Here is a 25,000-nt window from a genome sequence, read left to right as displayed (position 1 = left end):
ACGAGAGAAGAGGAGAGAAGAGGAGAGGAGATGGGGAGTAGCACAGACGAAAAGCCAGATTCCAGATCGACACTCAGATCCCTGTGTCACATAAAATGTTGTCTCTGATCGGGGATCATATTTAGGCAGCCTTTTCCCACCTGTTGTTTGTGGGATCTTGTTTTTGCGTAGTGCCTGTGAACACTGCATTTACTTCACGTTTCGTTTGTTCTGTATTGTTTTTGGTGGGTTTAATTTATTAAAACATGTGGAACTCTACGCACGCTTTGTCCATTAATTCAACCAATGTTCGTGACAATCAGTTAGGTTACCATAGGCGTTTTTTTGTTCTATATCTATAGACGTGACCCAGTCGGGAAGTCTTTTTGTTCTATATCTATAGACGTGACCCAGTCGGGAAGTCTTTTTGTTCTATATCTATAGACGTGACCCAGTCTTTTTGTTCTAGATCTATAGACGTGACCCAGTCTTTTTGTTCTATATCTATAGACGTGACCCAGTCGGGAAGTCTTTTTGTTCTATATCTATAGACGTGACCCAGTCGGGAAGTCTTTTTGTTCTATATCTATAGACGTGACCCAGTCGGGAAGTCTTTTTGTTCTATATCTATAGACGTGACCCAGTCGGGAAGTCTTTTTGTTCTATATCTACAGACGTGACCCAGTCGGGAAGTCTTTTTGTTCTATATCTATAGACGTGACCCAGTCTTTTTGTTCTATATCTATAGACGTGACCCAGTCTTTTTGTTCTATATCTATAGACGTGACCCAGTCTTTTTGTTCTATATCTATAGACGTGACCCAGTCTTTTTGTTCTATATCTATAGACGTGACCCAGTCTTTTTGTTCTATATCTATAGACGTGACCCAGTCTTTTTGTTCTATATCTATAGACGTGACCCAGTCTTTTTGTTCTATATCTATAGACGTGACCCAGTCTTTTTGTTCTATATCTATAGACGTGACCCAGTCTTTTTGTTCTATATCTACAGACGTGACCCAGTCGGGAAGTCTTTTTGTTCTATATCTATAGACGTGACCCAGTCGGGAAGTCTTTTTGTTCTATATCTATAGACGTGACCCAGTCTTTTTGTTCTATATCTATAGACGTGACCCAGTCTTTTTGTTCTATATCTATAGACGTGACCCAGTCTTTTTGTTCTATATCTATAGACGTGACCCAGTCTTTTTGTTCTATATCTATAGACGTGACCCAGTCTTTTTGTTCTATATCTATAGACGTGACCCAGTCTTTTTGTTCTAGATCTATAGACGTGACCCAGTCTTTTTGTTCTAGATCTATAGACGTGACCCAGTCTTTTTGTTCTAGATCTATAGACGTGACCCAGTCGTTTGTTGCATGCTAGTTATCCAACTACGGCTAACACAGTTATGTCAAACTGTGCAGATAGAATAACAGCAAAAGCAGCTGTATTTCATGTCGTTTGACCCCTTTCTCTACTGATACAGCCATAATACTGATAATATCAGTATCATAATAATAATAATAATAATAATAATAATAATAATGATACTGACATTTCTTTGATTAGAGCCATAAAAGTTACGCTGATTCAATATTTCGACTGGCTGAGAAAAGTTGTCCGTCTCGTGCCGACACGTTAACTCTCAATAGGACAGTGGAGATCAAATGTCAATATTTAGACAATTATGCAAAGATGGCAACGTTTCTACAACCCCCCCCTCTGACCCCTCCCACCCCTCCGACCCCTCCCACCCCTCCGACCCCTCCCACCCCTCTGACCCCTCCCACCCCTCCGACCCCTCCCACCCACCCTTTTGAAAAAACAAACGTTAGGCTAGAAGCAATGGGAAATAATGTGTCGATGCTGTTTTACAGTGGAGATCAAGTTAATGAATCGTCTGGCTGGGATGATGGGACCGTGGATGTGCACGGTCCCACCCCCTGGGGGGGATGGCTAACGTGATAGGTCGGGCTGACGGGACCGTGGATGTGCATGGTCCCACCCCTTGGGGGGGATGGCTAACGTGATAGGTCGGGCTGACGGGACCGTGGATGTGCATGGTCCCACCCCTTGGGGGGGGATGGCTAACGTGATAGGTCGGGCTGACGGGACCGTGGATGTGCATGTTCCCACCCCCTGGGGGGGATGGCTAACGTGATAGGTCGGGCTGACGGGACCGTGGATGTGCATGGTCCCACCCCTTGGGGGGGGATGGCTAACGTGATAGGTCGGGCTGACGGGACCGTGGATGTGCATGGTCCCACCCCTTGGGGGGGATGGCTAACGTGATAGGTCGGTCTAATGGGACCGTGGATGTGCACGGTCCCACCCCTTGGGGGAGATGGCTAACGTGATAGGTCGGTCTAATGGGACCGTGGATGTGCATGGTCCCACCCCTGGGGGATGGCTAACGTGATAGGTCGGGCTGACGGGACCGTGGATGTGCATGGTCCCACCCCCTGGGGGGGGATGGCTAACGTGATAGGTCGGGCTGACGGGACCGTGGATGTGCATGGTCCCACCCCTTGGGGGGGGATGGCTAACGTGATAGGTCGGGCTGACGGGACCGTGGATGTGCATGGTCCCACCCCTTGGGGGGGGAATGGCTAACGTGATAGGTCGGTCTAATGGGACCGTGGATGTGCATGTTCCCACCCCCTGGGGGGGGATGGCTAACGTGATAGGTCGGACTAATGGGACCGTGGATGTGCATGGTCCCACCCCCTGGGGGGGATGGCTAACGTGATAGGTCGGGCTGACGGGACCGTGGATGTGCATGGTCCCACCCCCTGGGGGGGATGGCTAACGTGATAGGTCGGGCTGACGGGACCGTGGATGTGCACGGTCCCACCCCCTGGGGGGGATGGCTAACGTGATAGGTCGGGCTGATGGGACCGTGGATGTGCATGGTCCCAACCCCTGGGGGGGATGGCTAACGTGATAGGTCGGTCTAATGGGACCGTGGATGTGCATGGTCCCACCCCCTGGGGGGGATGGCTAACGTGATAGGTCGGGCTGACGGGACCGTGGATGTGCATGGTCCCACCCCCTAGGGGGGGGGTGGCTAACGTGATAGGTCGGTCTAACGGGACCGTGGATGTGCATGGTCCCACCCCTTGGGGGGGATGGCTAACGTGATAGGTCGGTCTAATGGGACCATGGATGTGCATGGTCCCACCCCCTGGGGGGGATGGCTAACGTGATAGGTCGGTCTAATGGGACCGTGGATGTGCACGGTCCCACCCCCTGGGGGAGATGGCTAACGTGATAGGTCGGTCTAATGGGACCGTGGATGTGCATGGTCCCACCCCCTGGGGGGGATGGCTAACGTGATAGGTCGGTCTAATGGGACCGTGGATGTGCATGGTCCCACCCCTTGGGGGGGATGGCTAACGTGATAGGTCGGTCTAATGGCTTTATGCCCCCTGGCTGTCTGTGGGACACACTGACTGAATTTGTTCTGTGTGTGTGTGTGTGTGTGTGTGTGTGTAGCCACTTAGAGTAGCATGCTGAGGCCTGAGGGACCCCCTCCACGGCCCACATATAGGGGGTTACCATGACAACTGACCACTTCGTGTGTGTGTATATTTGGGTCTAATGGAATAGTAAACCCCAAGGGGGAGAGAAACACACACACACACACACACACACACACACACACACACACACACACACACACACACACACACACACACACACACACACACACACACACACACACACACACACAGCTACAGGTAATGTATGGCCAGCTACAGGTAATGTATGGCCAGTAATGTATTTTTAATTTTATTTTTAATTTTAAATTTTACCTGGGAACAGTGGGTTAACTGCCTGTTCAGGGGCAGAACGACAGATTTGTTACTAGTCCAACGCTCTAACCACTAGGCTACGCTGCCGCCCGTATGACCAACTACAGGTAATGTATGGTCAGCTACAGGTAATGTACGGTCAGCTACAGGTAATGTATGGCCAGCTACAGGTAATGTGTGGCCAGCTACAGGTAATGTATGGCCAGCTACAGGTAATGTATGGTCAGCTACATGTAATGTATGGTCAACAACAGGTAATGTATGGTCAACAACAGGTAATGTATGGCCAGCTACAGGTAATGCATGGCCAGCTACAGGTAATGTATGGTCAGCTACAGGTAATGTATGGTCAGCTACAGGTAATGTATGGCCAGCTACAGGTAATGTATGGTCAGCTACAGGTAATGTATGGCCAGCTACAGGTAATGTATGGTCAGCTACAGGTAATGTATGGTCAGCTACAGGTAATGTATGGTCAGCTACAGGTAATGTATGGTCATCTACAGGTAATGTATGGTCAGCTACAGGTAATGTATGGTCAGCTACAGGTAATGTATGGTCAGCTACAGGTAATGTATGGTCAGCTACAGGTAATGTATGGTCAGCTACAGGTAATGTATGACCAACTTCAGGTAATGAAAGATGAAACACAACTGTCCATGTACAGTACAGTATATAGCCTAGAGTCATGTGGCTCTAGGAAACTGGTGGGGTAGAGATGAAGGACACTGGTTGGGGTAGAGATGAAGGACACTGGTGGGGGTAGAGATGAAGGACACTGGTTGGGGTAGAGATGAAGGACACTGGTTGGGGTAGAGATGAAGGACACTGGTGGGGGTAGAGATGAAGGACACTGGTGGGGGTAGAGATGAAGTACACTGGTGGGGGTAGAGATGAAGTACACTGGTGGGGGTAGAGATGAAGGACACTGCTGGGGGTAGAGATGAAGGACACTGGTGGGGTAGAGATGAAGGACACTGGTTGGGGTAGAGATGAAGGACACTGGTTGGGGTAGAGATGAAGGACACTGGTTGGGGTAGAGATGAAGGACACTGGTGGGGGTAGAGATGAAGTACACTGGTGGGGGTAGAGATGAAGTACACTGGTGGGGGTAGAGATGAAGGACACTGCTGGGGGTAGATATGTAAAGTAGGAAACTGCTGGGGGTACAGATGTAGGACAATGCTGGGGGTAGATATGAAGGACACTGGTGGGGGTAGATATGTAGGAAACTGGTTGGGGTAGAGATGTACAGTAGGAAACTGGTGGGGGTAGAGATGTAGGACACTGCTGGGCGTAGATATGAGGGACACTGGTTGGGGTAGATATGTACAGTAGGAAACTGGTGGGGGTAGAGATGAAGACCACTGGTGGGGGTAGAGATGAACAGTAGAAAACTGGTGGGGGTAGAGATGAAGTACACTGGTGGGGGTAGAGATGAAGTACACTGGTGGGGGTAGAGATGAAGACCACTGGTGGGGGTAGAGATGAACAGTAGAAAACTGGTGGGGGTAGATATGAAGGACACTGGTGGGGGTAGAGATGAAGACCACTGGTGGGGGTAGAGATGAACAGTAGAAAACTGGTGGGGGTAGATATGAAGGACACTGGTGGGGGTAGAGATGAAGGACACTGGTGGGGGTAGAGATGAAGTACACTGGTGGGGGTAGATATGAAGGACACTGGTGGGGGTAGAGATGAAGACCACTGGTGGGGGTAGAGATGAAGACCACTGGTGGGGGTAGAGATGAAGACCACTGGTGGGGGTAGAGATGAAGACCACTGATGGGGGTAGAGATGAAGACCACTGGTGGGGGTAGAGATGAACAGTAGAAAACTGGTGGGGGTAGAGATGAACAGTAGAAAACTGGTGGGGGTAGAGATGAACAGTAGAAAACTGGTGGGGGTAGAGATGAAGACCACTATTGGGGGTAGAAATGAAGACCACTGGTGGGGGTAGAGATGAACAGTAGAAAACTGGTGGGGGTAGAGATGAAGGACACTGGTGGGGGTAGAGATGAAGGACACTGGTTGGGGTAGATATGAAGGACACTGGTGGGGGTAGATATGAAGGACACTGGTGGGGGTAGATATGAAGGACACTGGTGGGGGTAGATATGAGGGACACTGGTTGGGGTAGATATGAAGGACACTGGTGGGGGTAGATATGAGGGACGCTGCTGGGGGTAGATATGTACAGTAGGAAACTGGTGGGGGTAGATATGAAGGACACTGGTTGGGGTAGATATGAAGGACACTGGTGGGGGTAGAGATGAAGGACACTGGTGGGGGTAGATATGAGGGACACTGCTGGGGGTAGATATGTACAGTAGGAAACTGCTGGGGGTAGAGATGAAGACCACTGGTGGGGATAGAGATGAACAGTAGAAAACTGGTGGGGGTAGATATGAAGGAAACTGGTGGGGGTAGAGATAAAGGACACTGGTTGGGGTAGATATGTACAGTAGGAAACTGCTGGGGGTAGAGATGAAGACCACTGGTGGGGGTAGAGATGAACAGTAGAAAACTGGTGGGGGTAGATATGAAGGAAACTGGTGGGGGTAGAGATAAAGGACACTGGTTGGGGTAGAGATAAAGGACACTGGTTGGGGTAGAGATGAAGACCACTGGTTGGGGTAGAGATTAGAGGAGTAAACTGGGGTGAATGAGACAGACGTCACAGGATGGAGGGAGAGAGTATTGTTTACCAGTCAAAGTTCACCCATGAGTTTATGGTCGGAACACCCACAGATTGTTTCCGTGGCGAGATAGAACTTCACACCTGTGTTCTAGAACACACATCAGTTGTCTCCCAGGAGATGGTGACCTCACAATCACAACACCAAGCTCACACTCTTTACTTCCCTTCCAAACAGCTGACTAACCAACGTGACTCATCCAATAACACAAAATACAATGTCCTTCTATTGAAGGGAGTTTCTTTAAAAATCTAATAACAGCTCGGGCCTCCTGAGTGGCGCAGCGGTCTAAGGCTCTGCATCGCAGTGCTAGAGGCGTCACTGGGGGGTTTTACTTGAACACATTCCCAGAATTCCACAGTTCTATGCACTACATCCCATTTCAATCTCTGCTCTCTCCCTCCTCCTGTGACTGGTTGACATCAATCCCACTAACACTAAGCATCAACAAAGTAACTGCTGTTCTGTCTGTAGTGTAGCATCTATTAACACAGTAATAACAAGAGAGAGAGACAGAGAGGGGGGGGGGTTAGAGGGAGAGAGAAGGGGGGAGGGAGAGAGGGGGAGAGAGAGACAGAGAGAGAGAGAGACAGAGAGAGAGGAGAGAGAGAAGAGAGAGAGAGAGAGAGAGAGAGAGAGAGAGAGAGAGAGAGAGAGAGAGAGAGAGAGAGAGAGAGGGGGAAGGAGTAATTCTGTAAAAACACCCTTCTCCCTGTCAGAGTCCATGAAGTCATGATGAACTCTGAGCAGTTTAGCCTTTTTTGTCATGAATCTTGTTCTGGAGGCAGCTCTGCAGTGTGGTCACTAGCTGGCACAGCCACAGTCATACAATCAGATTTTAACCCTAACCTTAACCCTGACTTTAATCCTAACCTTAACCACACTCCTAACCCTAATGTCTAACCTTGAATTAAGACCAAAAAGTACATTTTCATGAATTTTTGCAGTATAACCAATTCTGACTTTGCAGCTGGCTTATCTAAGGGGAAATCACTCAGTTCTGCCTCCTTCAACAAGGGCATGACACACACACACACACACAGATGGGGATGTTTGCTAAACTGAGTATCCATTAGATCACAAACGAAGGATTTGGATTTATTGATTAAGCGTCGCTGCGCTAATCTTCTCTGCAAGTTTGATTAAGTTGATTAAGTAGATACAGACTGTCTTAACACACACACACACACAGAGAGCAGCTCACTTCTGACTAATCTATTATCTCTCTCTCTCTCTCTCTCTCTCTCTCTCTCTCTCTCTCTCTCTCTCTCTCTCTCTCTCTCTCTCTCTCTCTCTCTCTCTCTCTCTCTCTCTCTCTCTCTCTCTCTCTCTCTCTCTCTCTCTCTCTCTCTCTCTCTCTCTCTCTCTCTCTCTCTCTCTCTCTCTCTCTCTCTCTCTCTCTCTCTCTCATCATCCCCTCATCAATATTAATAATTAGCAGGCTCAGAGGGCGAGTTGGAAGCTCTGCTCCATCGCTCCCTCTCCCTTCAGGCGTTGAGATGGGAGTCACAGGGAGAGAGAGTGTGTGTTCTAAAGAGAAGGCAGTTGAGGGGGGGGGGGGGACATCTGCAGAGTCTTTAAACACTGTCTAACTTGAAACCAAGCCTCTGTCCTCCTAGCTGTGTCAGCCAAACACACACCACTAATCACACTAACACCCATTACTCCAAACCGTCCGCTTTTCACACCAAAACAAAACCCCACAAACTAGCCCAAATAAAACACAGTCTACTCAGTGATGCTTTCATTACAAACAAAGAGGCCTTCACTGCCCCACAAACACCCCGATCACAGCTAACCTCGCCCTGATTAATTCTGACTCCCAGAAGAAACGATTGACTGAATGAACTGTGATCAGACAAAGTGGCTTATACATCATTGTGACGAAGATGGACAAGGTCTTCTTGTGTCTATTCTATAATCCATTTTATTTAACTGTTATGAGTCTCTTCTCTCTCCCAGAACCAAAGAGAAAAGCCATCCACTATCCCGAAACAACTATTGATAATAATTGCACCCACAACCTTGGTGTTGCCTAGCCTGGTCCAAGGCCTGTGTGTGCTGTCTTGACAACTCTCTTGTCGTTGCTGGCAAGACACCACAGATGTAGGACCAGGCTATATTGTCATATATGCCCTTCAGCATACACTTTTAGAGAAAGCGATTAGTCAAGAGCGCATACAGTTATTTTGTAAAGGTAGCCCCCAGCTGGAATTTAACTCATGATCCTAATGTTGCAAGCGAATTGGTCGACAAACTAAGGCAAGGAGGACAGGTGTCACGTGTGCTCCTCCCTCTTCGGCCTCTAGGTCACCAGGCTGCTCGTTATGGCACACACCTGTCACCATCGTTGCACGCCTCAGTGCATAATGACACTCACCTGGACTCCATCACTTTCCTGATTACCTTCCCTATATATGTCCCTCCCTTTGGTTCCTTCCCTATATATGTCCCTCCCTTTGGTTCCTTCCCTATATATGTCACTCCCTTTGGTTCCTTCCCTATACATGTCACTCCCAATGGTTCCTTCCCTATATATGTCTCTCCCTTTGGTTCCTTCCCTATATATGTCCCTCCCTTTGGTTACTTCCCTATATATGTCCCTCCCTTTGGTTCCTTCCCTATATATGTCCCTCCCTTTGGTTCCTTCCCTATATATGTCATTCCCTTTGGTTCCTTCCCTATATATGTCACTCCCAGTGGTTCCTTCCCTATATATGTCCCTCCCTTTGGTTCCTTCCCTATATATGTCCCTCCCTTTGGTTCCTTCCCTATATATGTCCCTCCCTTTGGTTCCTTCCCTATATATGTCACTCCCAGTGGTTCCTTCCCTATATATGTCCCTCCCTTTGGTTCCTTCCCTATATATGTCCCTCCCTTTGGTTCCTTCCCTATATATGTCTCTCCCTTTGTTTCCTTCCCTATATATGTCTCTCCCTTTGGTTCCTTCCCTATATATGTCTCTCCCTTTGGTTCCTTCCCTATATATGTTTCTCCCTTTGGTTCCTTCCCTATATATGTCCCTCCCTTTGGTTCCTTCCCTATATATGTCACTCCCTTTGGTTCCTTCCCTATATATGTCCCTCCCTTTGGTTCCTTCCCTATATATGTCACTCCCTTTGGTTCCTTCCCTATATATGTCCCTCCCTTTGGTTCCTTCCCTATATATGTCACTCCCTTTGGTTCCTTCCCTATATATGTCCCTCCCTTTGGTTCCTTCCCTATATATGTCACTCCCTTTGGTTCCTTCCCTATATATGTCCCTCCCTTTGGTTCCTTCCCTATATATGTCACTCCCTTTGTTTCCTTCCCTATATATGTCTCTCCCTTTGGTTCCTTCCCTATATATGTCACTCCCTTTGTTTCCTTCCCTATATATGTCTCTCCCTTTGGTTCCTTCCCTATCTATGTCACTCCCTTTGGTTCCTTCCCTATATATGTCTCTCCCTTTGTTTCCTTCCCTATATATGTCTCTCCCTTTGGTTCCTTCCCTATATATGTCTCTCCCTTTGGTTCCTTCCCTATATATGTCACTCCCTTTGTTTCCTTCCCTATATATGTCTCTCCCTTTGGTTCCTTCCCTATCTATGTCACTCCCTTTGGTTCCTTCCCTATATATGTCTCTCCCTTTGGTTCCTTCCCTATATATGTCTCTCCCTTTGGTTCCTTCCCTATATATGTCTCTCCCTTTGGTTCCTTCCCTATATATGTCCCTCCCTTTGGTTCCTTCCCTATATATGTCTCTCCCTTTGTTTCCTTCCCTATATATGTCCCTCCCTTTGGTTCCTTCCCTATATATGTCTCTCCCTTTGTTTCTTTCCCTATATATGTCACTCCCTTTGGTTCCTTCCCTATATATGTCTCTCCCTTTGGTTCCTTCCCTATATATGTCACTCCCTTTGGTTCCTTCCCTATATATGTCTCTCCCTTTGGTTCCTTCCCTATATATGTCTCTCCCTTTGGTTCCTTCCCTATATATGTCTCTCCCTTTGTTTCCTTCCCCAGGCGTAATTGTTTCTGTTCCAGTTTAATGTCTGTGTGTTGTTCATGTTTCTTGTTTTGTATAATTTGTTTATTAAATTATTCACTCCCTGAACTTGCTTCCTGACTCCCAGCACACGCACACGTTACACTAGGTGTTGGTCCATTTCTGCTACCAGGCTGATAACCTGACTAATCTAACACCAGCACAACTGTAAACTAAAGACACAGTCACACTGTAAACTAAAGACACAGTCACACTGTAAACTAAAGACACAGTCACACTGTAAACTAAAGACACAGTCACACTGTAAACTAAAGACAGTCACACTGTAAACTAAAGACACAGTCACACTGTAAACAAAAGACACAGTTACACTGTAAACAAAATACACAGTTACACTGTAAACTAAAGACCCAGTCACACGTTGATCCCACGTGTCATGACCATAACTACACTGATTATACACACGCACACACACACACACACACACACACACACACACACACACACACACACACACACACACACACACACACACACACACACACACACACACACACACACACACACACACACACACACACACACACACACACACACACAACCCCTTATTGTTCACAAAGCTCTCTGAAATCTGAAAATCTCTGAAAATTACCAACACAGGAAACACCAATTACCAACACAGGAAACACCAATTACCAACACAGGAAACACCAATTACCAACACAGGAAACACCAATTACCAACACAGGAAACACCAATTACCAACACAGGAAACACCAGGGAGGGGGGTAGTGGGGGGGGGGGCAAATCCCATTAGAATACTGGTATGTATACTCCAGTCGGGTTCCCTCAGTCTGTTGTGGTGTGAAGGAAGTGTGAACCTACATGCTGCCAGATCTCTATGTCATCTCTTCCTCTAATCTGCAATGGTACCTGAGTTAACTACATCGTGCACTCGTATGGGCCAGAACCGCATAGGGACTAGGGTGCCATTTGGGATATATGGACTAGGGTGCCATTTGGGATATATGGACTAGGGTGCCATTTGGGATATATGGACTAGGGTGCCTTTTGGGATATAGGGACTAGGGTGCCATTTGGGATATAGGGACTAGGGTGCCATTTGGGATATAGGGACTAGGGTGCCATTTGGGATATAGGGACTAGGCTGCCATTTGGGCTACAAGCCTGGCCTCTCTCTCTCTCTCTCTCTCTCTCTCTCTCTCTCTCTCTCTCTCTCTCTCTCTCTCTCTCTCTCTCTCTCTCTATTCAGTTCATTTTAAGGGGCTTTATTGTCAGGGGAAACATGTGTTAACATTGCCAAAGCAAGTGAGGTAGATAATGTATAAAGTGAAAGACACAATACAAATTAACAGTAGACATCACACTCACAGAAGTTTCAAAACAATAAAGACATTACAAATGTCATATTATATATATACAGTGTTTTAACAATGTACAAATGGTTAAAGGACACAAGATAAAATAAATAAGCATAAATATGGGTTGTATTTACAATGGTGTTTGTTCTTCACTGGTTGCCCTTTTCTCGTGGCAACAGGTCACAAATCTTGCTGCTGTGATGGCACACTGTGGAATTTCACCCAGTAGATATGGGAGTTTATCAAAATTGGATTTGTTTTTGAATTCTTTGTGGATCTGTGTAATCTGAGGGAAATATGTCACTCTAATATGGTCAGACATTTGGCAGGAGGTTAGGAAGTGCAGCTCAGTTTCCACCTCATTTTGTGGGCAAGTGAGCACATTCTCTTGAGAGCCATGTCTGCCTAAGGCGGCCTTTCTCAATAGCAAGGCTATGCTCACTGAGTCTGTACGTAGTCAAAGCTTTCCTTCAGTTTGGTTCAGTCACAGTGGTCAGGTATTCTGCCACTGTGTACTCTCTGTTTAGGGCCAAATAGCATTCTAGTTTGCTCTGTTTTTTTGTTAATTCTTTCCAATGTGTCAAGTAATTATCTTTTTGTTTTCTCATGATTTGGTTGGGTCTAATTGTGCTGCTGTCCTGGGGCTCTGTAGCGTGAGTTTGTGTTTGTGAACAGAGCCCCAGGACCAGCTTGCTTAGGGGACTCTTCTCCAGGTTCATCTCTCTGTAGGTGATGGCTTTGTTATGGCAGGTTTGGGAATCGCTTCCTTTCTCTCTCTCTCTGTTTTTGGGTGGGGTGAAGTGGAGTTAACGAAGAGCCGCCGCTGGGCCAGAATTGTTTGATCTCAGACATGACACAGCACAGCTCTCACACCAAACACCACACAATGAAGAGGCAAACACACCATCCCTCTACCCCACTCTCTCTATCCGTCTCTCATCTCTCTACCCCCCACTCTCTCATCCCTCTATCCCCCTCTCTCTATACATCTCTCATCCCTCTATCCCCCTCTCTCTATCCATCTCTCATCCCTCTATCCTTCATTCCTTCCTTCCTTCCTTCCTACCCTCCCTCCATCCTTACCCATTTCTCACTCCCTTTTTCTTCTCTCTCTCCTTCCTTCCCTCCATCCCCTTCTCTCCCTCTCCCTTTCTCTCCTTCCCCTCTCCCTCTCCCTCCTTCCCCCTCTCCCTTTCTCTCCTTCCCCCTCTCCCTCTCCCTTTCTCTCCTTCCCCCTCTCCCTCTCCCTCCTTCCCCCTCTCCCTTTCTCTCCTTCCCCCTTCCCCTCTCCCTCCTTCCCCCTCTCCCTTTCTCTACTTCCCCTCTCCCTCTCCCTTTCTCTCCTTCCCCCTCTCTCTCTCCTTCCTTCCCTCCACCCCCCTCTCTCTCCCTTTCTCTCCTTCCCTCTCTCCCTGTGGGGTATGAAAGAGGGAGGAAGAGGAAGAGAGTGGGCAACACCATCTTTATCTCTCCATCTCTCCCTCCTTTCATCCTGATCTTCCTTTATCCCTCCCTCCCTGAGGGAGACACAGAGAGACACAGAGAGACAGAACAGATTACTCAGAGGTGAGCTGCTCTCTTGTGTGAGGAAACATCACAGAGATCATGGTCATTATAGAGCATGCTAGGAAACAGAGGATAGAAGAGAGGAGGATGCAGAGAGAGAGAGAGAGAGAGAGAGAGAGAGAGAGAGAGAGAGAGCGAGAGAGAGAGAGAGAGAGCGAGAGAGAGAGAGAGAGAGCGAGAGAGAGATAGAACAAGGCAGATGTATCATTGTAGGAACCATCCTGATCTCACCAGCTTACATTCTCAAACTGACAAAACATTCTGATTGGCTACATAGATTGAATCTGGCCACGACCAGATTCAAACAGTTTGAGTCTTTCCCTCCAGCGGTGTAACGTGTGTCGTCGTCGGATGAGGAGGAGGAATCGGACCAAAGCGCATGACTTTTATTGAACTGAACACTTAAACAAAAATAACAAAGTGAATAATGAAACCGAAACAGTCAGGTGCAGAAAACACTAAACACTAAACAACTACCCACAAAACACATGTGGGGAAAAAAGTCTGCCTAAGTATGGTTCCCAATCAGAGACAACGATAGTCAGCTGCCCCTGATTGAGAACCACACCCGGCCAAACACAAAGAAATACAACACATAGAAACAAGAACATAGAATGCCCACCCCAAATCACACCCTGACCAAACCAAAATAGAGATATAAAAAGCTCTCTAAGGTCAGGGCGTGACAAGCGGACCAATCTGATCATCTTGTGAGGGTAGTTCAGTTGACCACGACAACGAGATGCAACTGTACTGGGACGCGGAAGTCGAAAAAAAAATCGTAACAACAATGGCTGCTCTCGAGGAGGTTTGTGTTGCTATAGCAACGGTTCTATCAGAACTGGAGGGCATAACTTCATTGAAAAAACAGCAAATAATATGAGATGGGGTTTTTTTCTCTCTCGCTTTTCTCCCGCCTGGTTTCAGCAAGCGCTTGATTTATCAGCTAGCACGTGTTGTGACGAGAACAGACAGCTGAGCATTCCAAAGTGTTCTGGTCAGCGTTCCCATCCTCCGACGGATTCCAAGGATCTCCCTGAGAAGATGGACCTGTGTACGTGTGCGTGTGCGTGTGCGTGTGTGTGTGTGTGTGTGTGTTTATGTGTGTGTGTGTGTGTTTATGTGTGTGTGTGTGTGTTTATGTGTGTGTGTGTGTGCGTGCGTGCGTGCGTGCATGCGTGCGTGTGTGTGTGTGTGTGCGCGGCGTCCTCTTCCTCTTCAAACCTCCCGGTGTGTTAAGCGCAGAGATAAACGTCACCAGTCTGTCCGTGTGTTTACCTCTCAGGGAATAAAGACAGGGACCAGACTGTGATGGACACGGGCTGATTCAGTAGGGATGAGTCTGTACACTCAGACCAGACCAAAGACACCTCTTTAAGGAATACCTAGGATAGGATAAGTAATCCTTCTCACCCCCCCCCCTTTAAGATTTAGATGCACTATTGTAAAGTGACTGTTCCACTGGATGTCATAAGGTGAATGCACCAATTTGTAAGTCGCTCTGGATAAGAGCGTCTGCTAAATGACTTAAATGTAAATGTTAATCATTCTCTCAAAACCCAGAACCAAATCTCACACATAGTTATTTTCATAGAATTATATATTCGAACTGTAGATTGGACATTGGGATCCTGGTAACATGCCTAAAAATCATTCATCTTGGTAAAGGAAAAACGTTCATTCTAGTGACTGATCAACGATGAGAAAATATTGTATAAAACAATGAATTTGTATATATTTCGGCACAGTATGTTTGTTAACTAGCTAGCCAGACAGTTTAGACTGTGTGTTTGAATGAAGACAGGAAACTGTAAATATGATTGCATTCTCTGAGGCTGACCACGGACTCTAAGGCTGACCACGGACTCTAAGGCTGACCACGGACTCTAAGGCTGACCACGGACTCTAAGGCTGACCACGGACTCTAAGGCTGACCACGGACTCTAAGGCTGACCAAAGACTCTGAGACTGACCAAAGACTCAGAGACTGACCAAAGACTCAGAGACTGACCAAAGACTCTGAGACTGACCAAATACTCTGAGACTGACCAAAGACTCTGAGACTGACCAAAGACTGAGACTGACCAAAGGCTCTGAGACTGACCAAAGACTGAGACTGACCAAAAACTCTGAGACTGACCAAAGGCTCTGAGACTGACCAAAGACTGAGACTGACCAAAGACTCTGAGACTGACCAAAGGCTCTGAGACTGACCAAAGACTCTGAGACTGACCAAAGACTCCGAGACTGACCAAAGACTGAGACTGACCAAAGACTGTGACTGACCAAAGACTCTGAGACTGACCAAAGACTCTGAGACTGACCAAAGACTCTGAGACTGACCAAAGACTGAGACTGACCAAAGACTCTGAGACTGACCAAAGACTCTGAGACTGACCAAAGACTCTGAGACTGACCAAAGACTCTGAGACTGACCAAAGACTCTGAGACTGACATAACATAGTGACTATAGTGACTACCATAGGTCATAACATAGTGACTATAGTGACTACCATAGGTCATAACATAGTGACTACCATAGGTCATAACATAGTGACTATAGTGACTACCATAGGTCATAACATAGTGACTATAGTGACTACCATAGGTCATAACATAGTGACTATAGTGACTACCATAGGTCATAACATAGTGACTATAGTGACTACCATAGGTCATAACATAGTGACTATAGTGACTACCATAGGTCATAACATAGTGACTATAGTGACTACCATAGGTCATAACATAGTGACTATAGTGACTACCATAGGTCATAACATAGTGACTATAGTGACTACCATAGGTCATAACATAGTGACTATAGTGACTACCATAGGTCATAACATAGTGACTATAGTGACTACCATAGGTCATAACATAGTGACTATAGTGACTACCATAGGTCATAACATAGTGACTATAGTGACTACCATAGGTCATAACATAGTGACTATAGTGACTACCATAGGTCATAACATAGTGACTATAGTGACTACCATAGGTCATAACATAGTGACTACCATAGGTCATAACATAGTGACTATAGTGACTACCATAGGTCATAACATAGTGACTATAGTGACTACCATAGGTCATAACATAGTGACTATAGTGACTACCATAGGTCATAACATAGTGACTACCATAGGTCATAACATAGTGACTATAGTGACTACCATAGGTCATAACATAGTGACTATAGTGACTACCATAGGTCATAACATAGTGACTACCATAGGTCATAACATAGTGACAGCAATCTGAGGCAGGCAGTCTGAGCCAGTCTGAGGCAGGCAGTCTGAGCCAGTCTGACGCAGTCTGAGCCAGGCAGTCTGAGGCAGGCAGTCTGAGCCAGTCTGAGGCAGGCAGTCTGAGGCAGTCTGAAGCAGTCTGAGGCAGGCAGTCTGAGGCAGTCTGAAGCAGTCTGAGCCAGGCAGTCTGAGGCAGGCAGTCTGAGGCAGGCAGTCTGAGGCAGGCAGTCTGAGCCAGTCTGAGGCAGGCAGTCTGAGCCAGTCTGAGGCAGGCAGTCTGAGCCAGTCTGAGGCAGGCAGTCTGAGCCAGTCTGAGGCAGGCAGTCTGAGCCAGTCTGAAGCAGTCTGAGGCAGGCAGTCTGAGCCAGTCTGAAGCAGGCCGTCTGAAGCAGTCTGAGGCAGGCAGTCTGAGCCAGTCTGAAGCAGTCTGAGCCAGTCTGAGGCAGGCAATCTGAGGCAGGCAGTCTGAGCCAGTCTGAGGCAGGCAGTCTGAGCCAGTCTGACGCAGTCTGAGCCAGTCTGAGGCAGGCAGTCTGAGGCAGGCAATCTGAGCCAGTCAGAGGCAGGCAGTCTGAGGCAGTCTGAGCCAGTCTGAGGCAGGCAGTCTGAGGCAGTCTGAAGCAGTCTGAGCCAGGCAGTCTGAGGCAGGCAGTCTGAGGCAGTCTGAGGCAGGCAGTCTGAGCCAGTCTAAGGCAGGCAGTCTGAGCCAGTCTGAAGCAGTCTGAGGCAGGCAGTCTGAGCCAGTCTGAAGCAGTCTGAGGCAGGCAGTCTGAGCCAGTCTGAAGCAGGCCGTCTGAAGCAGTCTGAGGCAAGCAGTATGAGCCAGTCTGAGGCAGGCAGTCTGAGGCAGTCTGAAGCAGGCCGTCTGAAGCAGTCTGAGGCAGTCTGAAGCAGTCTGAGGCAGGCAGTCTGAGGCAGTCTGAGCCAGTCTGAGGCAGGCAGTCTGAGCCAGTCTGAAGCAGTCTGAGCCAGGCAGTCTGAGGCAGGCTGTCTGAGGCAGTCTGAGGCAGGCAGTCTGAGCCAGTCTGAGGCAGGCAGTCTGAGCCAGTCTGAGGCAGGCAGTCTGAGCCAGTCTGAAGCAGTCTGAGGCAGGCAGTCTGAGCCAGTCTGAAGCAGGCCGTCTGAAGCAGTCTGAGGCAGGCAGTCTGAGCCAGTCTGAAGCAGTCTGAGCCAGTCTGAGGCAGTCTGAGCCAGTCTGAGGCAGGCAATCTGAGGCAGGCAGTCTGAGCCAGTCTGAGGCAGGCAGTCTGAGCCAGTCTGACGCAGTCTGAGCCAGGCAGTCTGAGGCAGTCTGAGCCAGGCAGTCTGAGGCAGGCAGTCTGAGGCAGGCAGTCTGAGGCAGTCTGAGGCAGGCAGTCTGAGCCAGTCTAAGGCAGGCAGTCTGAGCCAGTCTGAAGCAGTCTGAGGCAGGCAGTCTGAGCCAGTCTGAAGCAGGCCGTCTGAAGCAGTCTGAGGCAGGCAGTCTGAGCCAGTCTGAAGCAGGCCGTCTGAAGCAGTCTGAGGCAGGCAGTCTGAGGCAGTCTGAAGCAGGCCGTCTGAAGCAGTCTGAGGCAGTCTGAAGCAGGCCTTCTGAAGCAGTCTGAGGCAGTCTGAAGCAGGCCGTCTGAAGCAGTCTGAGGCAGGCAGTCTGAGGCAGTCTGAAGCAGGCCGTCTAAAGCAGTCTGAGGCAGGCAGTCTGAGCCAGTCTGAAGCAGTCTGAGGCAGGTGAGTTTCATGTGCGTTTCAGGTGAGTTTCTGGGGCAAAGCTAAGCCGCTGTGCTAGGTTCCCTGTTATGCTGCTTGGCTATCTGGGTACAAGGAGCTACTTTCTTTACTGATACCACATACAGCATTACTCAGCTCCTAAAGAATGTCTGAGACTGACACAGAGAGTACATTGTGTTTCAGTTCTGAACAACAGATATTGCATCGGCTAACTGTCACTCACTCTCACTGTCAAAACAGATAGATTAGGTCTCTTTCACTCTGTCCGTGTCTGAAATCTTGTTTGTCTACTGAATTCTTCGGGATCTGTGTTCCGTCCATGGGACGGTTGAGCTAACGTAGGCTCATGTGATTAGCATGAGGTTGTAAGTAACAAGAACATTTCCCAGGACATAGACATATCTGATATTGGCAGAAAAACTTAAATTCTTGTTAATCTGACTGCACCGTCCAATTTACAGTAGCTGTTACAGTCAAAGAATACCATGGTACATACTATTGTTTGAGGAGGGTTCACAATTTTCAACATGAAAAGTTCTTAATAAAAAAAATAGGCTCATTTGGGCAGTCTTGATACAACATTTGGAACAGAAATGCAATGTTTCATTGGATCAGTCTAAACCTTTGCACATACACTGCTGCCATCTAGTGGTGAATATATAAATTGTGCCTGGGCTGGAATAATACATTATGGCCTTTCTCTTGCGTTTCAAAGATGATGGTACAAAAAAAATAACAAAGAACGGTTGTTTTTTTCTTTGTATTATCTTTTACCAGATCTATTGTGTTATATTCTACAACATTCCCTTCACATTTCCACAAACTTCCTTTCAAATGGTACCAAGAATATGCATATCCTTGCTTCAGGGCCTGAGCTACAGGCAGTTAGATTGGGTGTCATTTTAGGCAAAAAATCAAATAAAGAATAAGGGGCGTTTTAAACTACTTACTGTGTACTAATTGTACAATGTACCATTTAGAACATTTAGTAAAAATGGCTGCAGTAAACAACAAATATCAACATGCTAGTCTCCTCCTACTGAGAATATCAACATGCTAGTCTCCTCCTCCTGCGAATGTCAGCATGCTAGGCTCCTCCTACTGAGAATATCAACATGCTAGGCTCCTCCTACTAAGAATAACAGCATGCTAGGCTCCTCCTACTGATAATATCAGCATGCTAGCCTCCTCCTACTGAGAATGTCAACATGCTAGGCTCCTCCTACTGAGAATATCAACATGCTAGGCTCCTCCTACTGAGAATAACAGAAGGGAGAGAGAGAGAAGAGAGAGAAGACCAGAGGGAGAGAGAGAGAGAGAGAGAGAGAGAGAGAGAGAAGAGAGAGAGAGAGAAGAGAGAGAGAGAGAGAGAGAGAGAAGAGAGAGAAGAGAGAGAGAGAGAAGAGAGAGAGAGAGAGAGAGAGAGAGAGAGAGAGAGAGAGAGAGAGAGAGAGAGAGAGAGAGAGAGAGAGAGAGAGAGAGAGAGAGAGAGAGAGAGAGAGAGAGAGAGGAGAGAGAGGAGAGAGAGAGAGAGAGAGAAGAGAGAGAGAGAGAGAAGAGAGAGAAGAGAGAGAAGAGAGAGAAGAGAGAGAGAGAGAGAGAGAGAGAGAGAGAGAGAGAGAGAGAGAGAGAGAGAGAGAGAGAGAGAGAGAGAGAGAGGGAGAGGGAGAGAGAAGACCAGAGAGAGAGAGAGAGAGAGAGAGGGAGAGAGAGAGAAGACCAGAGAGAGAGAGAGAGAGAGAGAGAGAGAGAGAGAGAGAGAGAGAGAGAGAGAGAGAGAGAGAGAGAGAGAGAGAGAGAGAGAGAGAGAGAGAGAGAGAGAGAGAGAGAGAGAGAGAATTGCAGATTAAGAAACATAATGAATGGTTTGTCTCCTATTATCCTTGGCAGGCCTAGCTGGACGTGAGAGGATAAGCCTGGATATATCCCCCCCTAACAAACACAGTGTGGACCGTGCAAACCAGTAAATAGCATCTGATTAACGCACTCATAGCCATCCAGGAACGGTCCATTTGGGCCAGAAACGAGGGCGGGGGGGGGCATTATCTTTCGCCAAAAGCTCCCCCTGAGTGTCAATAACAGGCAGAAAGAGTATCACAGTGGCATGAGAGTGGTTTGATACAGAATTGGGGTTGATGCAGGACACAATGGTGTACAGCAGACATGGACTCAGGCTTGGTCTTCTTGTTTCAGAACGGTTCGTCTGGTCGTCCTGATGGGTGCATCTGAGAAGATTATAATGCACTCATCACCATAATAAACTACCAATAATTGTACCAATATTACCAAACCAAACCTATCTCTAATAATCACACACATACAGTAACAGTCAAGAATTTGGACACACCTACTCCATTCAACAGTTTTTCTTTATTTTTTTTATATTTTCTACATTGAAGACATCAAAACTATGAAATAACACATATGGAATCATGTAGTAACCAGAAAAGTGGAAAACAAATCAAAGCCACCCTTTGCCTTGATGAGAGCGTTCCACACTCTTGGCATTCTCTCAACCAGCTTCACCTGGAATGATTTTTCCAACAGTCTTGAAGGAGTTCCCACATATGCTGAGCACTTGTTGGGTGCTTTTCCTTCACTCTGCGGTCTAACTTATCTCAATTGAGTTGAGGTTGGGTGATTGTGGAGGCCAGGTCATCTGATGCAGCACTCCATCACTCTCCTTCTTGGTCAAATAGCCCTTACACAGCCTGGAGGTGTGTTGGGTCATTGACCTGTTGAAAAACAAATTATAGTCCCACTAAGCGCAAACCAGATGGGATGGCGTATCACTGCAGAATGCTGTGGTAGCCATACTGGTTAAGTGTGCCTTGAATTCTGAATAAATCACAGACCGTGTCACAGGCAAATCGCCCCCACATGATAGCACCTCCTCCTCCATGCTTCACGGTGGAAACGACACATGCGGAGATCATCCGTTCACCTACTCTGCGTCTCAGAAAGACACGGCGACGGTTGGAACCAAAAATCTCAAAAAGTTGTTTTCACAGGTCGCAAAAAGCTAAATTAACATGATTACATGAGCTGAATTAAATATTTTGAAAAGGCTTTGAAAATAAAAAGCTTCATATTCGCTCAGCGCTCCGTTGAAAATTTCACAGAGATACGCTTGTTTTGTTTAGAAATCACAAAAAAATGGAATTTATGAAAATATGAAAATACTATGTAATGTCTCAAAATCGATATTTCCATCTTACATCTACATATATTGTTTCATGTCATCCGGATTTGAGAAGAAAGATGATGAGTTGAACTGGAAAGTGACCAGTTGTCACGACTTCCGCCGAAGTAGGCTCTTCTCCTTGTTCGAGCATCGTTAGGATCGTATGATAGAGACATGAGTTTGGTTTTCTTAGACACAAAATGAACTTTTATTTTTTACCCAATAGTCAAAACATGTGTTTTATGATTGGACACCCTAGAGAGGATGGTCACACGCTACTTTCTTCCCATGAGCACAGTGTGTTTTATTGAATGATCCAGAACCAAATGCCACGTGGTAGTTCTGTCAGGAACCATTGGAGATCAAACACAAAGCAGCTATTATGATTCTGTGTCGTACCACATGAAGGAACTGTCAGTAACCCAAACTCTTTTAACAATAAACAAAGAGATGATTTCCACATTGGCAGAAGGCAATGAGTCCCGGAATAAGAGTCTCTCTCTCTCTACCTCTCTTACTCAGTTAACTTTTAAAGACAGAGCCTGAATAACAAGATGGCGCCTGAATAACAACCTCTCATACTCAGTTAACTTTTAAAGACAGACCCTGGATAACAAGATGGCGCCTGGATAACAAGATGGCGCCTGGATAACAAGATGGCGCCTGGATAACAAGATGGCGCCTGGATAACAAGATGGCGCCTGGATAACAAGATGGCGCCTGGATAACAAGATGGCGCCTGGATAACAAGATGGCGCCTGAATAACAAGATGGCGCCTGAATAACAAGATGGCGCCTGGATAACAAGATGGCGCCTGAATAACAAGATGACGCCTGGATAACAAGATGGCGCCTGGATAACAAGATGGCGCCTGGATAACAAGATGGCGCCTGGATAACAAGATGGCGCCTGAATAACAAGATGGCGCCTGAATAACAAGATGACGCCTGGATAACAAGATGGCGCACAAGATGGCGCCTGGATAACAAGATGGCGCCTGGATAACAAGATGGCGCCTGGATAACAAGATGGCGCCTGGATAACAAGATGGCGCCTGAATAACAAGATGGCGCCTGGATAACAAGATGGCGCCTGGATAACAAGATGGCGCCTGAATAACAAGATGGCGCCTGAATAACAAGATGGCGCCTGGATAACAAGATGGCGCCTGGATAACAAGATGGCGCCTGGATAACAAGATGGCGCCTGGATAACAAGATGGCGCCTGGATAACAAGATGGCTCTCTGTGTCTCTTATTTCTTACATTATTTGCTCAGAACAATTCTAATGTTTCTTAATTTCCTTCTTTTAACTTTTTGGATTATGTATGTAATGCTAGATATTACAGCACTGTTGAAACTACACGGAACAAAAATAAACGCAACATGTGCAACAATTTCAAAATTTTACTGAGTTACACACAGTTCATATACAGAAATCAGTCAATTGAAATATATCCATTAGGTCCTAATCCATGGATTTCACATGACTGGGAATACAGATATGCATCTGTTGGTCACAGATACCTTTAACAAACAAAAAAAAGAGTAGGACCGTGGATCAGACAACCAGTCTGTAACGACGTCCGCTGAGAGTCGGGAAACAAGTTCAGGGAGTGAATGCATTTAATAAATAAACTAACAGAACAAGAAACACAAACAGCCGCACCGACATGAAATAGGAACAATGACGACTGGAGAAGAAACCAAAGGGAGGTGACATATGAAGGGCAGGTAATCAAGGAGGTGAAGGAGTCCATGTGAGTGTCATTATGAGTGTATCGCTGGTGACAGGTGTGCGCCATAACGAGCAGCCTGGCGACCTAGAGGCTGGAGAGGGAGGAGCACACGTGACAGTACCCCCTCCCCGGCGTGGTCTTGGGGATTAGGAGCAGACCGGTCACCTCTGCTAAGGTGTTGGAACCTGACGAACCGGCTGAGGCGCATGACGACCTGGAGCGCCGAAGAGAGAGCATGCGTGACAGTACCCCCTCTCCAGCCGCAGTACGCCAACCAAAGGGACGATCCCGGGGATCCGGAGGGGACCGGTCGCCTCCACTGAGGCGCAGAAACCTGACGAACCGGCTGAGGAGTGCAAGCCTGATGAGCCGGCTGAGACCTCCCTGGTTGCCTCGGCCGAGGCACGGGAACCTGTTCACCCAGCTGAGGCATGGGAGTCTCTCAAACCCGCTGAGGCCTCGCAGGTAGATCCGGCTCCAACACCCAGACCTGACATCACCTCCCAACACAAAAAAAGATAAAAGAAACACTCCCTGATGCTTTCCTTTGTTGAGTCGTCATTCTGTAACCATGTCCGCTGAGAGTCGGGAAACAAGTTCAGGGAGTGAATGCATTTAATAAATAAACTAACAGAACAAGAAACACAAACAGCCGCACCGACATGAAACAGGAACAATGACGACTGGGGAAGAAACCAAAGGGACATATAAAAGACAGGTAATCAAGGAGGTGATGGAGACCAGGTGAGTGTCATTATTAGTGTATCGCTGGTGACAGGTGTGCGCCATAACGAGCAGCCTGGTGACCTAGAGGCTGGAGAGGGAGCACGGATGACACAGTCAGTATTGACCACAATTTGCATCACGCAGCGCGACACATCTCCTTCGCATAGAGTTGATCAGGCTGTTGATTGTGACCCTGTGGAATGGTGTCCCACCACCTCTTCAATGGCTGTGAGAAGTTGCTGGATATTGGCGGGAATTGGAATACACTGTCGTACACGTTGATCCAGAGCATCCCAAACATGCTCAATGGGTGTCATGTCTGGTGAGTTTGCAGGTCATCGAAGAACTGGGACATTTTCAGCTTCCAGGAATTGTGTACAGATCCGCGTTATCATGCTGAAACATGAGGTGATGATGGTGGATGAATGGCATGACAATGGGCCTCAGGATCTCGTCACGGTATCTCTCTGCATTCAAATTGCCATCGATAAAATGCAATTGTGTTTGTTGTCCGTAGCTTATGCCTTCCCATAACATGGAGAGAGAGAGACGGAGAGAGAGAGAGACGGAGAGACGGAGAGAGAGGGAGACGGAGAGAGCTCAAAACTTGTGTTGTGTGACAAAATTGAACATTTTAGAGTGGCCTTCTATTGTCCCCAGCACAAGGTGCACCTGTGTAATGAACATGCTGTTTAATCAGCTTCTTGATATGCCACACCTGTCAGATGGGATGGATTATCTTGGCAAAAGATAAATACTCACTAACAAGGATGTAAACAAATTTGTGCGCCAAAATGGAGAGAAGTAAGCTTTTTTGTGGAACGTTTCTGGGATATTTTTATTTCAGTTCATGAAATTACGGGACCAACACTTTACACGTTGCGTCTATATTTTTGTTCAGTGTGGAAACACAAGCATTTCGCTACACGTTGCGTCTATGCTATAACATCTGCAAATCT

At 47.2% G+C, this 25,000-nt stretch overlaps 1 protein-coding gene across 9 annotated transcripts in view; it reads right to left on the bottom strand.

Annotated features, from left to right (window-relative positions):
- LOC124025204 (arf-GAP with coiled-coil, ANK repeat and PH domain-containing protein 3-like) overlaps positions 1-25,000 on the bottom strand; it is a 159,313-nt gene that overhangs the window by 93,984 nt on the left and 40,329 nt on the right. The gene's annotated exons all lie outside the window — the stretch shown is intronic.

This window comes from Oncorhynchus gorbuscha, linkage group LG03 (assembly GCF_021184085.1).
Source record: "Oncorhynchus gorbuscha isolate QuinsamMale2020 ecotype Even-year linkage group LG03, OgorEven_v1.0, whole genome shotgun sequence".
In the NCBI taxonomy this organism is placed as follows: Eukaryota; Metazoa; Chordata; class Actinopteri; order Salmoniformes; family Salmonidae; genus Oncorhynchus; species Oncorhynchus gorbuscha.
Note: the sequence above shows the minus strand (reverse complement) of the source record. Positions and strands in the feature narration are given on the sequence as shown.